We start from the raw sequence: 11939 nt of genomic DNA, 5'->3' as shown, positions 1-11939 counted from the left end.
CCTGGGAATCGGCAGCGGGGCTGTGACCCCGGCCCAGGACGGTGGTCTGGGAGATGCCTCGATTCCTGGCCTGGGCCCAGCCCGCATCCCCTCCTGGGGCTGTTTCCCTCTACCCGCCTGCGGGAGACCTAGCCCCCAGACCCTCGGGGATGGCGATGTTCAATTCTTAGTGCCACAGACCCGGCTACACGAAATCCAGTGGAATCTGGGACGTGGAAAGATTGAGTTTTACCCCCCGAGGGCTGCGAGAAGAGAAAGTCATCCTTGATTTTAATTACTGGCGAGAAACGCTCCCTTCTTGCCATTCATACGGGAGTTTTTCTGACACTGTCACCACCATATCCCCCCCGCTTCCCAAAATAATTTAATTACTTGGTGTTCTAGCTGCGAGCGGCGACCGCCCAGTCAGTCTGGGATGCTCTCTCATTAACACTTTTTTTCCTCCCCTCTGGTTTGAGCGTTGAGATTAATTACAAAGGGAACCCTGCCCTAGGGGAGTGGGGGAGGGGGGGACGACGAGGGCGCCCGGGAGTTTGGATGGCGGGGGAGAGAGGCCCTTCTCCCAGGAAACCTCCAAGTGTAAAAATGCATTGGCCTGTCGAGTCCCTAACCCCAAGCAGGCAAGGCTCTCGTCCCCAGGGGTTTCACATATCCTGGAGTTCATAGCACTACACAAGGATTGTAGGGTATCACCAGTATCCAACATAATCAGGCATTCCTGCCTTAGAGTACGCCAAGAAACCAGTTAGGTTCATGAAGTTGGGTCATAATAGCTTTGAACCCAAAGAGATTGACCCCCATTATAAAAGTCTGGGTTTGTGAGAAGTCTATGTAGCCCTTGGAGTGAGTGCAAACAAAAGTATTGTTACAAAATCATTAGTATTGTGTGCAATTCTCCACTTACTTAGAATAGTAATACTTCAAAACACCTTTGCACACTTCTCCAGCAGGGCAAGGTCTCTCCGCATTCTCAACATCCTCTGGCTTCCAATCCTGATACCTTCTCACCCAACCCTGTGATTAAAAGTCTCAGGGTAGGAGACTCCCAGACTCTGTACCTGACTTGTTTGGGGATTTTTCTCCTCTCTGATGAAAAAAATTTTTGAGACTTAATCTCATTCCCTTTGGTCATCCATTCTAACCTGACCAAAGATGAGAACAGAATCATCTTTGTCCCCTGCACTGTGACCATTCCAATATGTCATTCTTTAGGTCTTAAGAGAGCCTTAGGATACACTTCCCTTCTTCACCCAAACACTTGCCTTTCTTCATCCTCTTTCCCACATCACAGGTCAGCAAGTGACTCAGCACCAAGACTACATGAAATGTGCAGATTCATCGTTTCAGGTACCCAAGTCCCTGCATGCATCTGAGTGCTCATGTACTGGGTGCCTATCACGTGCCAGACCCTGGGCTGCACTCGGGGCCTTGGCGGTGCCCATGACCAGTTGTATGGGGGATAGCTGGCAGGAGAGCTGGGGAAGGATAAAGGGAGGTAGGCTTAGGGTACTACCGGCTCTGTGCAGAGCACCCCCACACCCCCGTGCTGGGCAGCAAGTGTGTAATTTGACACAGTGTTAGGCTTGCCCTAGCTGCCACAGCCCTGGCTGACTATCCAGCAGGTTTACTGTGAACTGTGTTCAACATGATGGTAGCCTGTTTCACAGACCTCAAAAGGGCCCAAAGAATGGGAAACGTGACTTCTGGTGCCAGAATTACAGATAACTCTGTAGTTTCTCCCCACCTAAAGCTTGAAACCTAAGTCAGGATGTCAACAAATGAAGCTTCAGGATTAACAGAAATCAGGCATCAAACTGGAATAAGTTCCATCCCTCTTCTCTCTCTGAGGATGATATTGGGGGCTTTCACTTTTAGCTCTGTAACGAAACCACTGGATTACAGAGGAGAGGTCCAACGTTAAATCTGATTGGTGTGTGTGTGTCCCAAGCATCTATGCTCTGAACTGCCCTCCACCCTAACCCCTAGGATGGAAGCCCATCTGGACTTCACATATCCTTAATTCACAGAATGAAGAAATGGAGACCCAAAGAAGAGGCCCATGCACCTTGGGGCCCAAGGGAACTAGTGTAATTCTTTAGCAGGAAGGAGAATGTAGAGGTGACAGGATTTCCCAAAGAAGTCAACCTACAGTGACCGAGGGAGGTCAGGAGGCTGAAGGACAACAGAGTGGAGCAGACTGGACTCCAAACGCACAGCTCCTAACTTGGAGCACGTGGGCAAGTTTCTTAATTTCTTCAAGCCTCAACTTCTGCATATAAAATAGAACTAATAAGGTAACAGAAGGAACCCCCGAGCAAAGCCAGAGTGTCCCAGTCCACACCCAGCCAAACATCCCCATTCTCTTATGTGCCTCGGGGATTCCTGGTGCTCTGGTGAATCTTGATTAAGGAAGGGAGCATCCAGACAAAAGCCAGGGTCCTCAGTAATAATCCTTTCAACTCCTTACCAGCTCATGGGCCTGAGGCAGCAGGGTTGGGGCAGGCCGGCCACAGGCCCCCCCGGAACCCTGGAAGTTTGAGTCTCCAGCAGAGATGCAAAGGGCTCAAGATGTGGCAGTGGACACTCTCCAAGGAAGGGTCAGCGCTGAAGAAGTGTGTGCTTTCCGTGCAGGTGAAGCTGTTCCTGGAAGTAAGGGCCCGTACCAGAGTGGCAAAGGTTAGGTCTTCAATTTTGGTGAAAAGTAGGGCCCTTCCCCAGCTTCACTGCTTAGAAAGAGGAATCCTTAGTATCTTGACCAGATATGGAATTCACAGCCTATAGAATAGCCATCAAAGGTTTCCAATGTCAGTGATTAATAATATCAGCCACCTCCCAGGTACAGGGAACCCCAGTAATGTACCCCATGCAGGACCAGAACCACCATCTTTTTAACCCTGTTAATAAAACTGGAGACAGTTCAATCTCCCAGGTTATCTCGTGCTTTCTCCCCAGCACCCACTTTCCTAGAAAGGCTAGTCTCAGTGCTTACAATAGTATTTCCAGACCCAGTTTGTATTGTGAAATAACTGGATTTTTTTCACTTTCAGTGAAAAAGGAAACAAACAAACTAACTAATAAAAAGCCCATACTTGATTAAGAACTGTAAGATGTAATAGGTTTGCTGTGAGGAGTCTCTTTCAGATAAGCTCCTGATCTCTTTGAGAACAAGGACCAAACCTCATTCATAGCCACATGAATGTCACATAAAAGTCACTAAGTTAGTACTAGTTTCCTTCCCTTCTAACTTTCCTTCTCTTTCTCTATTCCACATGCACATGTGTGTGCTAACTCACTTCAGTCGTGTCCGAGTCTGTGCAACCCTATGGACCATAGCCCGCCGGGCACCTCTGTCCACAGGATTCTCCAGGCAAGAATACTGAAGTGGGTTGCCATGCCCTGCTCCAGGGGATCTTCCCAATCCAGGGATTGGCCCACGTCTCTGTCTCCTGCATTGGCCAGAGGGTTCTCTACCACTAACACCACCTGAGAAGCCCCTCTGTTCCTCACCTATCCCCAAGCTTTACTAGTCCCTATGCGTCCAGTCTTTATCAAGTGTGAGCTTCCTCAGATCCCATCCTATTATCACCAATTTTAAAAGTTGCCTATAATTAAACCAGTGGTTCTCAACCGTGACTGCAGATTTTAATCACCAGGGAAGCTCTGAAAACATACCAATACCCAGGACCCATGCCAGACTAATTAAACCAGAAACTTCCAGGTTGTAGCCCAGCTATCAGCACTTTTGTGTGTGTGTTACACTGGATATTTGTTGCTGCACAAGGGCTTTCTCTGGTTGTGGTGTACAGGCTTTTCTTCGCAGTGGCTTCTCTTGTTGCGGAGCACAGGGCTCTAGGGTGCTAGGTTTCAGTAGTTGTAAAGCATAGTTTAGGTGCCCCGTGGCATGTGGGATATTCCCAGACCAGGGATTAAACCCATGTCTTCTGCATTGGCAGGCAGATCCTTAACCACTGGACCATAAGGGAAGTCCCAGGTAAGTTACCTTAGTAATACTAATGTGAGAACCACTAAATCAAACTCTTTGTGATACTCTTCCTCCTTTCTTGGCACAATGAATGCCCCCACCTCCCTTGCCTAGGACTAATCCCTCCATATTTCATTAGATCCTGTCCATTCCCATTTCCAACTCTTATCCCCAGGCTCTCCTGTATCTATTATAACTTCCAACTCTAGTAGCAAAATAAAACATCTCCCACCACTCTGCAGCCTCTTCTTGCTTCAGCCCTCTCTTTTATTTTCTTATCGTCCAGTGTTCTCTAAACAGTAGGTTCCTCTCTTGCACATTGGTGGGAATGTAAACTGATATAGCCACTATGGAAAACAGTGGGAGACTTCTTTAAAAACTAGAAATAAAACTACCATCAGTTCAGTCACTCAGTCATATCCGACTGTGCAACCCCATGGACTGTGGCACACCAGGCTTCCCTGTTCATCACCAACTCCTGGAGCTTGCTCAAACTCATGTCCATCAAGTCTGTGATGCCATCCAACCATCTCATGCTCTGTCGTCCCCTTCTCCTCCTGCCCTCAATCTTTCCCAGCATCAGTATCTTTTCCAAGGAGTCAGCTCTTCACATCAGGTGGCCAAAGTATTGGAGTTTCAGCTTCAGAATCAGTTCTTCCAATGAATATTCAGGACTGATTTCCTTTAGGATGGACTGGTTGGATCTTATTGCTGTCCAAGGGACTCTCAAGAGTCTTTTCCAACACCACAGTTCAAAAGCATCAATTCTTTGGTGCTCAGCTTTCTTTATAGTCCAACTCTCACATCCATCCATGACTACTGGAAAAACTATAGCTTTGACTAGACAGATCTCTGTTGGCAGAGTAATATCTCTGCTTTTTGATATGCTGTCTGGGTTGGTCAGAGCTTTTCTTCCAAGGAGCAAGTGTCTTTTAATTTCATGGCTGCAGTCACCATCTGCAGTAATTTTGGAGCTCAAGAAAATAGTCTGCCACTGGTTCCATTGTTTCCCCATCTATTTGCCATGAAGTGATGGGACCGGATGCCATGATCTTAGTTTTTTGAATGTTGAGTTTTAAGTCAGCTTTTTCACTCTCTTGTTTCACTTTCATCAAGAGGCTTTTCAGTTCCTCTTTGCTTTATGCCATAAGGGTAGTGTCATCTGCGTTATCTGAGGTTATTGATGTTTCTGCCAGCAATCTTGATTCCAGCTTGTGCTTCATCCAGCCCAGTATTTCTCATGATGTACTCTGCACATAAGTTAAATAAGCAGGGTGACAGTATACAGCCTTGATGGATTCCTTTCCTGATTTGGAACCAGTCTGTTGTTTCATGTCCAGTTCTAACTGTTGCTTCCTGACCTGCATACAGATTTCTCAGGAGGCAGGTCAGGTGGTCTGGTATTCCCATCTCTTGAAGAATTTTCCACAGTTTGTTGTGATCCACACAGTCAAAGGCTTTGGCGTAATCAATAAAGCAGAAGGAGATGTTTTTCTGGAACTCTCTTGCTTTTTTGATAATCCAGTGGATGTTGGAGATTTAATCTCTGGTTCCTCTGCCTTTTCTAAATCCAGCCTGAACATCTGAAAGTTCACAGTTCATGTACTATTGAAGCCTGGCTTGGAGAATTTTGAGCATACTTTACTAGCATGTGAGATGAATGCAATTGTGCAGTAGTTTGAGCATTCTTTGACATTGCCCGTCTTTAGGACTGGAATGAAAACTAACCTTTTCCAGTCCTGTGGCCACTGCTGAGTTTTCCAAATGTGCTGGCATATTGAGTGCGGCACTTTCACAGCATCATCTTTTAGGATTTGAAATAGCTCAACTGGAATTCCACCACCTTCACTAACTTTGTCCATAGTGATTAACCCTAAGGCCCACTTGACTTCACATTCCAGGATGTCTGGCTCTAGGTGAGTGATCACATCATCATGGTTATCTGGGTCATGAAGGTCTTTTTTGTATAGTTCTTCTGTGTGTTCTTGCCACCTCTTCTTAATACCCTCTGCTTCTGTTAGGTCCATACCATTTCTGTCCTTTATTGTGCCCATGGTTGCATGAAATATTCCCATTTCATGTCTCTAATTTTCTTGAAGAGATCTCTAGTCTTTCCCATTCTATTGTTTTCCTCTATTTCTTATAAAACTAAATAGAGTTTTCTATTTCATATAAAACTACCATATAACCCAGCAATCCCACTACTGGCCCTATACCCTGAGAAAATCATAATCAAAAAAGATGTAGGTGCCCCAGTGTTCATTGCAACATTACTTATAATAGCTAGGATAAGGAAGCAACTTAGATATTCATCAACAGATGAATGGGTAAAGATGTAGTACATATATACAATGGAATATTAGTCATAAAAAGGAACGAATTTGAGTCAGTTTTAGTGAGGTGGATAAACCTAGAGCTTGTTATACAGAGTGAAGTAAGTCAAAGAGGGAAAAACTAATAATGCATGCATATGGAATCTAGAAAAACCGTACTGATGAACCTGCTTGCAGGGCAGGAATAGAGATGCAGACCCAGAACAGAGTTGTGGATACAGTGGGGGAAGGAGAGGATGGAATGAATTGAAAGAGTAGCATTGAAACACACACATTATCATATGTAAAACAGATAGTTAATGGGAAGTTGCTTTACAGCACAGGGAGCTCAACCTGGTGCTGTGTCACAGCCTAGAGTGTGGCATGGCATTCGAGGTGAGAGCGACTTTCAAGAGGGAGGGGCTGTATGTACACTTACAGCTGATTCATGTGTTGTATGGTAGAAACCCACACAATACTGTAAAGCAAATATCCTCCGATTACAATTTTTAAAAAAAGAATAGGTTCCTTACCACCATCCTTCACTCTTCAGCTCCTTATAACCAGCCTTCCTCTCAATAACTCCCCTTTTCCTGATTTCACATATCTATATTTCGAAGAATGCAGCCTTTGGCCCCTTGACTCCTTACCTTAAATGCTCTCCTGAAGTAATGTCATTCTCTCCCTTAGCTTCAGTCAGTACTTATTTATTGATGTTGTTCAGTCGCTAAGTCGTATCCAACTCTTTGTGACCCAATAGACACAGCACCGCAGTCTTCCCTGTCCTTCACTATCTCCTGGAGTTTGCTCAAATGCATGTCCGTTGAGCTGATGATGCTATTTAACCATCTCATCCTCTGCCACTCCCTTCTCCTTTTGCCTTTAATTCTTCCCAGCATCAGGGTCTTTTATTGATGCTCCTAAATCCAGATCTCTCTTCTGAACATCAAGCTCATATTTCTAGGACATTTTAACTTGCCTATTCTTTGGGTCCACTAAATGTAATAGGTTTAAATGAAACATATTATCTTCCCTCCCCCATCCCAAGTCCTTTGGCTTATTCAGACCTTTCTCACTTCCAAACGTGGATCACTCCCTTCCACTCTATCTTTCTCTCTGTTGCCAGTGTGATTTTTCTGAAAGAGAAATCAGTCTACCCCTCCATTGCCTAAAACAATTCAGTGACTCCCCACTGCCCACAAGATGAAGTCAAAACTTCTTGGCACTCTGTGTAAGGACCTTGAGTCTCCTCCTCCAGCCTTATCTCCTATTGCTCCTTGTGTATTCAAATCTCAAACTTGCAACATGCACATTTTCTAACTAGACCCACCAACTGGTTGTTCTACCAGCTTGAGGCTTTGTTACTGCCTCTGCCTTTACATGGTGTCACAAAAGTCTTTGCGACTAAAACAAAGTACTCCCTTTACATCATTTTTTTTTTGCCTGATGTCTCATCCCCCTCCTCTCTGCCTAGAGATTCTGTATGTCCTTCAAGACTCGGCTTTGGTCTTCTTTTTGTGCACATGTGCTCAGCTGTGTCCAACGCTTACAGCCTGGAGTGGGTTGCCATTTCCTTCTCCAGGGGAATCTTCCAAACCAGGGATCAAACCCACGTCTCCTACATCTCCTGCATTGGCAGGCAGAAGTCTCACTGGAGACTTCAGGGATGCCCCACGTCTCCTCGTTGACTCCTCCTCAACTTTCCTGAACAGAATTAGATGTTCCCTTCCCCAGAGAGCCTCCTTTACACTCCCAGAGCTCTGCATTTTATGACATTCTATGGTGATTCTCTATTTACTTTTCTCTCTGTCCTGCTGGTCTGTGAGCTTCTGGAGTGAAAGAAGCAGTGCTTAATGTATCTTTCGACACCCAGAACTTGGCTCAGTAAGTGAGAGTCAGCAGTAAATGTTGTCTAGTGAAACAGAAAGGAGAAGAGTATGAGAGGAGATAAACTAGAATGCTTGATGTCAAAGGGATCTTTCTGTATTTTACAGATAAGGAAATAGGGGTGGAGCAGGTAACTCATTGTCCCAGAATCATACAGCTAATTAAATGGCAATACCAAAACTGGAAACTAAATGTCCTGATTTCTTGTTCAGTAGTCTGTCAACTGTACCATATTAACTGAATATTCATTGTTTCATGTGAAATAAAGCTACAAGGCAGTGGCTCTTAGCTTTTTGTGGACCCATGCTCTCTTTGAGAGTTTGGTGAAAGCTACAGGCTCTCTCCAAAAAAAAAAAATTGCACGTAGAATTTCACATCCATTTTCAGGGGATTCAGGAAGTTAGTGGTTGAGTGAAGGATGACTGGAAGGAAGAAGAATCTAGAAATGGAGAGACCGGTGGAAGACTAATGCAGTAGTTGAGAAGTGAGACAGAACAAGCAGGCTGCAAGAGTAGGGGAATAGAAATGAAAGTCCAGCTTTCAGATGTGACCTGCAGGTGGGATGCACAGAGCTGAGAAAAGAGGAAGCATTTAAGATGACTCAGGTTTCTGGTATAGATGTTAAGGAAGATGGTGATGCCACACATCAAAGTAGGAGCTGCTGAGAGAGTAGGTTTGAAGGGTAGATAAGGTGTCTCATTTGACAGGTGTCTTAAATGTCTGCAGGCCATCAGGGTGGGGATATCTATAGGAAGCTGGCAACAGCACAAGTACCTTCCACATCTACTCCCCCCACTCTTCCTCAGGCCATCTGGATGATCTATTTTTCCCCAAACCAGATGCATACTTTCCTGCCTCCATCCCCTTTGTTCATCCCACATACCTTACACTACATTCACCCTTATCCAAAATATTTCAAGGCCCAATTCAGGCGCTGTTTTCTCTGTTAAGTTATTCCTGACACCACCAATGTGATCAGTTTAATCTCTCCCCTCTCTAAAATCCTAAATTTTTCTCTGAACTTCTCTTACCATATTTTCTATTTTGAATTTCAGTTGTCTTATTGAGAAAAGGGCAGAAAAAGAGAGAGAAAGAAACCAAGGAAAGACAGCACAAATACATGACAAATAGCGAGATGGAGAATTTAAACCTAGCTATATCAATAATCATATTAAATGTAAATGGTCTAAACACACCTATTAAAAGGCAGCATTTGTCAGATTGAATTATAAAGAGTGATATTAAACTATATACTGCCTACAAGAAACACCTTTAAATATAAAGTTATGAATAGGTTAAAGGTAAAAGGATGGGAAAATATATGCCATGCTAACACTAATCAAAATAGAGTTGGAGTTACTATATGAATACTGTGCTACTGTGCTAAAGTAGATTCCATGGCAACCTACTCCAGTACTCTTGCCTGGAAAATCCCATGGACAGAGGAGCCTGGTAGGCTGCAGTCCATGAGGTTGCTAAGAGTCAGACACGACTGAGCGACTTCACTTTCCCTTTTCCCTTTCATGCATTGGAGAAGGAAATGGCAACCCACTCCAGTGTTCTTGCCTGGAGAATCCCAGGGACGGGGGAGCCTGGTGGGTTGCCATCTATGGGGTCGCACAGAGTCGGACACGACTGAAGCGACTTAGCAGCAAAGTAGATTCCAAGGCAAAGGTATTAATAGAAATAAAGTGGATCATTTTTTAATAATAAAGAAGTCAGTTTATCAAGAAGACATAATAATTCTAATCATGTGTATGCCTAGTAACAGAAATAAGTACATGAAGCAAAAACTGATAGAACCACAATGAGAAATTGACACAGTTATAATCAGAAATGTCAATAAACATCTCTCAACTCATAAGACAAGAAGACAGAAAATCAATAAAGATATAAAGGACTTGACCACCACTATCAACTCACTTGACCTAATTGACATTTATAGACCATTCCACTCAACAACAACAGAATACACTTCTTTCTCAAGTGACATGGAAGACTGTCAAAGATAGACCATATCTTGGGTCATAAAAATAGGCTTGATAAATTTAAAAGGAATCAGATGGTACAAAATATATTCTCTGTCCAGAGTAGTATTAAATTATATATCAATAATAGAAAGATAGCTGGAAAATCTTGAAATATTTGGAAACTAAGTAACACATTTCTAAGTAATTCATGGATAAAATAAGAAATCAAAAGAGAAATTAAAGTTTTTGAACTGAATGAAAACAGGAACACAAACATAATCAAATCTGTGGGATGTATCTAAAGCAGTACTGAAAGGGAATTTATAGCTTTATCAGCCTACGAATAGAAAAGGAAATATCCTCAAGTCAAAGATACCAGCTTCCACTCTACAAAATTAGGTGAAGAGTGCAAGTTAAGCCCCAAGTAAGTGAAAGAAAGGAAATAATAAAAACCAAGCAGAAATCAACGAAATAGAAAATTAACAGAGAAAATCAATGAAACCAACAGCTTGTTCTCTGAGAAGATAGGCAAAAGAGATAAATCTAGCCAGATTGATCAGAAAAACAAGGGAAAAAAATACAAATGACTAATATCAGTAATGAAAGAGATGACATCACTGCAGATTCTAAAGGTGTTAAAAGGATATTAGAAAATAAGTATGAAGGTGGCTCTACGCCGATAAATGTGACAGTTTAGATAAATGTAAAAGTCTCTTGAAAGTACCAATATGTCAAACTCACTCAAGAAGAAATAGATTATCTGAACCACCCTGTAACTATTAAAGAAATTAAATTGTAGTTAAAAACCTTCCCACAAAGAAAACACCAGGTGTAAATGGCTTTACTGGTGACTTTTACCAAATATTTCAAAAAGAAACAATATCAATTTTATACAAGCTCTTCCAGAAAAGTAGAACACAGGGAATACTTACCAAGTCATTATATAAAGCCAGCATTACTCTGACACTGGAATAAGACAAAGAAATTACAAGGAAACTACAGACCAATATCCAATATAAAATTGTTAAAGAATCCTTAACAAAATTTTAGCAAGTCACATACAACATCATATAAAAAGGATAATACATCCGGACCAAAAAATTCTAGGTGGATTTAACGTTTGAGACATTGAAAACATTTTAAAAGATTAAAAAGGAGGCAAAGGGAATACATGATCATCTCAATATCTATCAAAAAAACATTTGACAAAAATTCAATATCAATTTTTAATTTCAAAAAACTTTTAATAAATTTGGAGTGATAATAGTGGGCATCTACAAAAAATTATGGGTAACATCATATTCAAAGATTGGTTCTCTTAAGATCAGGAAAAAGGCAAGGATGTACGTTCTCCCCACTTTTGCTCAACATTATGCTGGCGGTTCTAGCCAGTGTAATATGTGAAAAAAAAAAAAAAGCATTGGAAAGATTGGAAAGGAAGAAGTAAGATTGTCTTTATTCAGAAACAACATAATCAGACTTCCCTGATAGTCCAGTGGTTAAGAATTTGCCTGCCAGTACAGGGGGCACAGGTCTGATCCCTGGTCTGGGCAGATCCCACATGCCGTGGGGCAACTAAGCCGTGTGCCACAACTACTGAGCCCATGTGTCACAACTGCTGAAACCCACACACCTGGAGCCCATGCTCTGCAGTAAGAGAAGTCACTGCAATGAGAAACCCAAGCACTGCAAGCGGAGAGGAGCCCCCACTCCTTGAAACTAGAGAAAAGCCCATACGCAGCAATGAAGACCTAGCCCAGTCAATAAATAAAGGAATAAATAAATAAA

Source organism: Bison bison, unplaced genomic scaffold (assembly GCF_000754665.1).
Source record: "Bison bison bison isolate TAMUID 2011002044 unplaced genomic scaffold, Bison_UMD1.0 scf7180017864240, whole genome shotgun sequence".
NCBI lineage: Eukaryota > Metazoa > Chordata > Mammalia > Artiodactyla > Bovidae > Bison > Bison bison.
The sequence above is the reverse complement of the archived record's forward strand: the minus strand, read 5'-3'. Positions refer to the sequence as shown.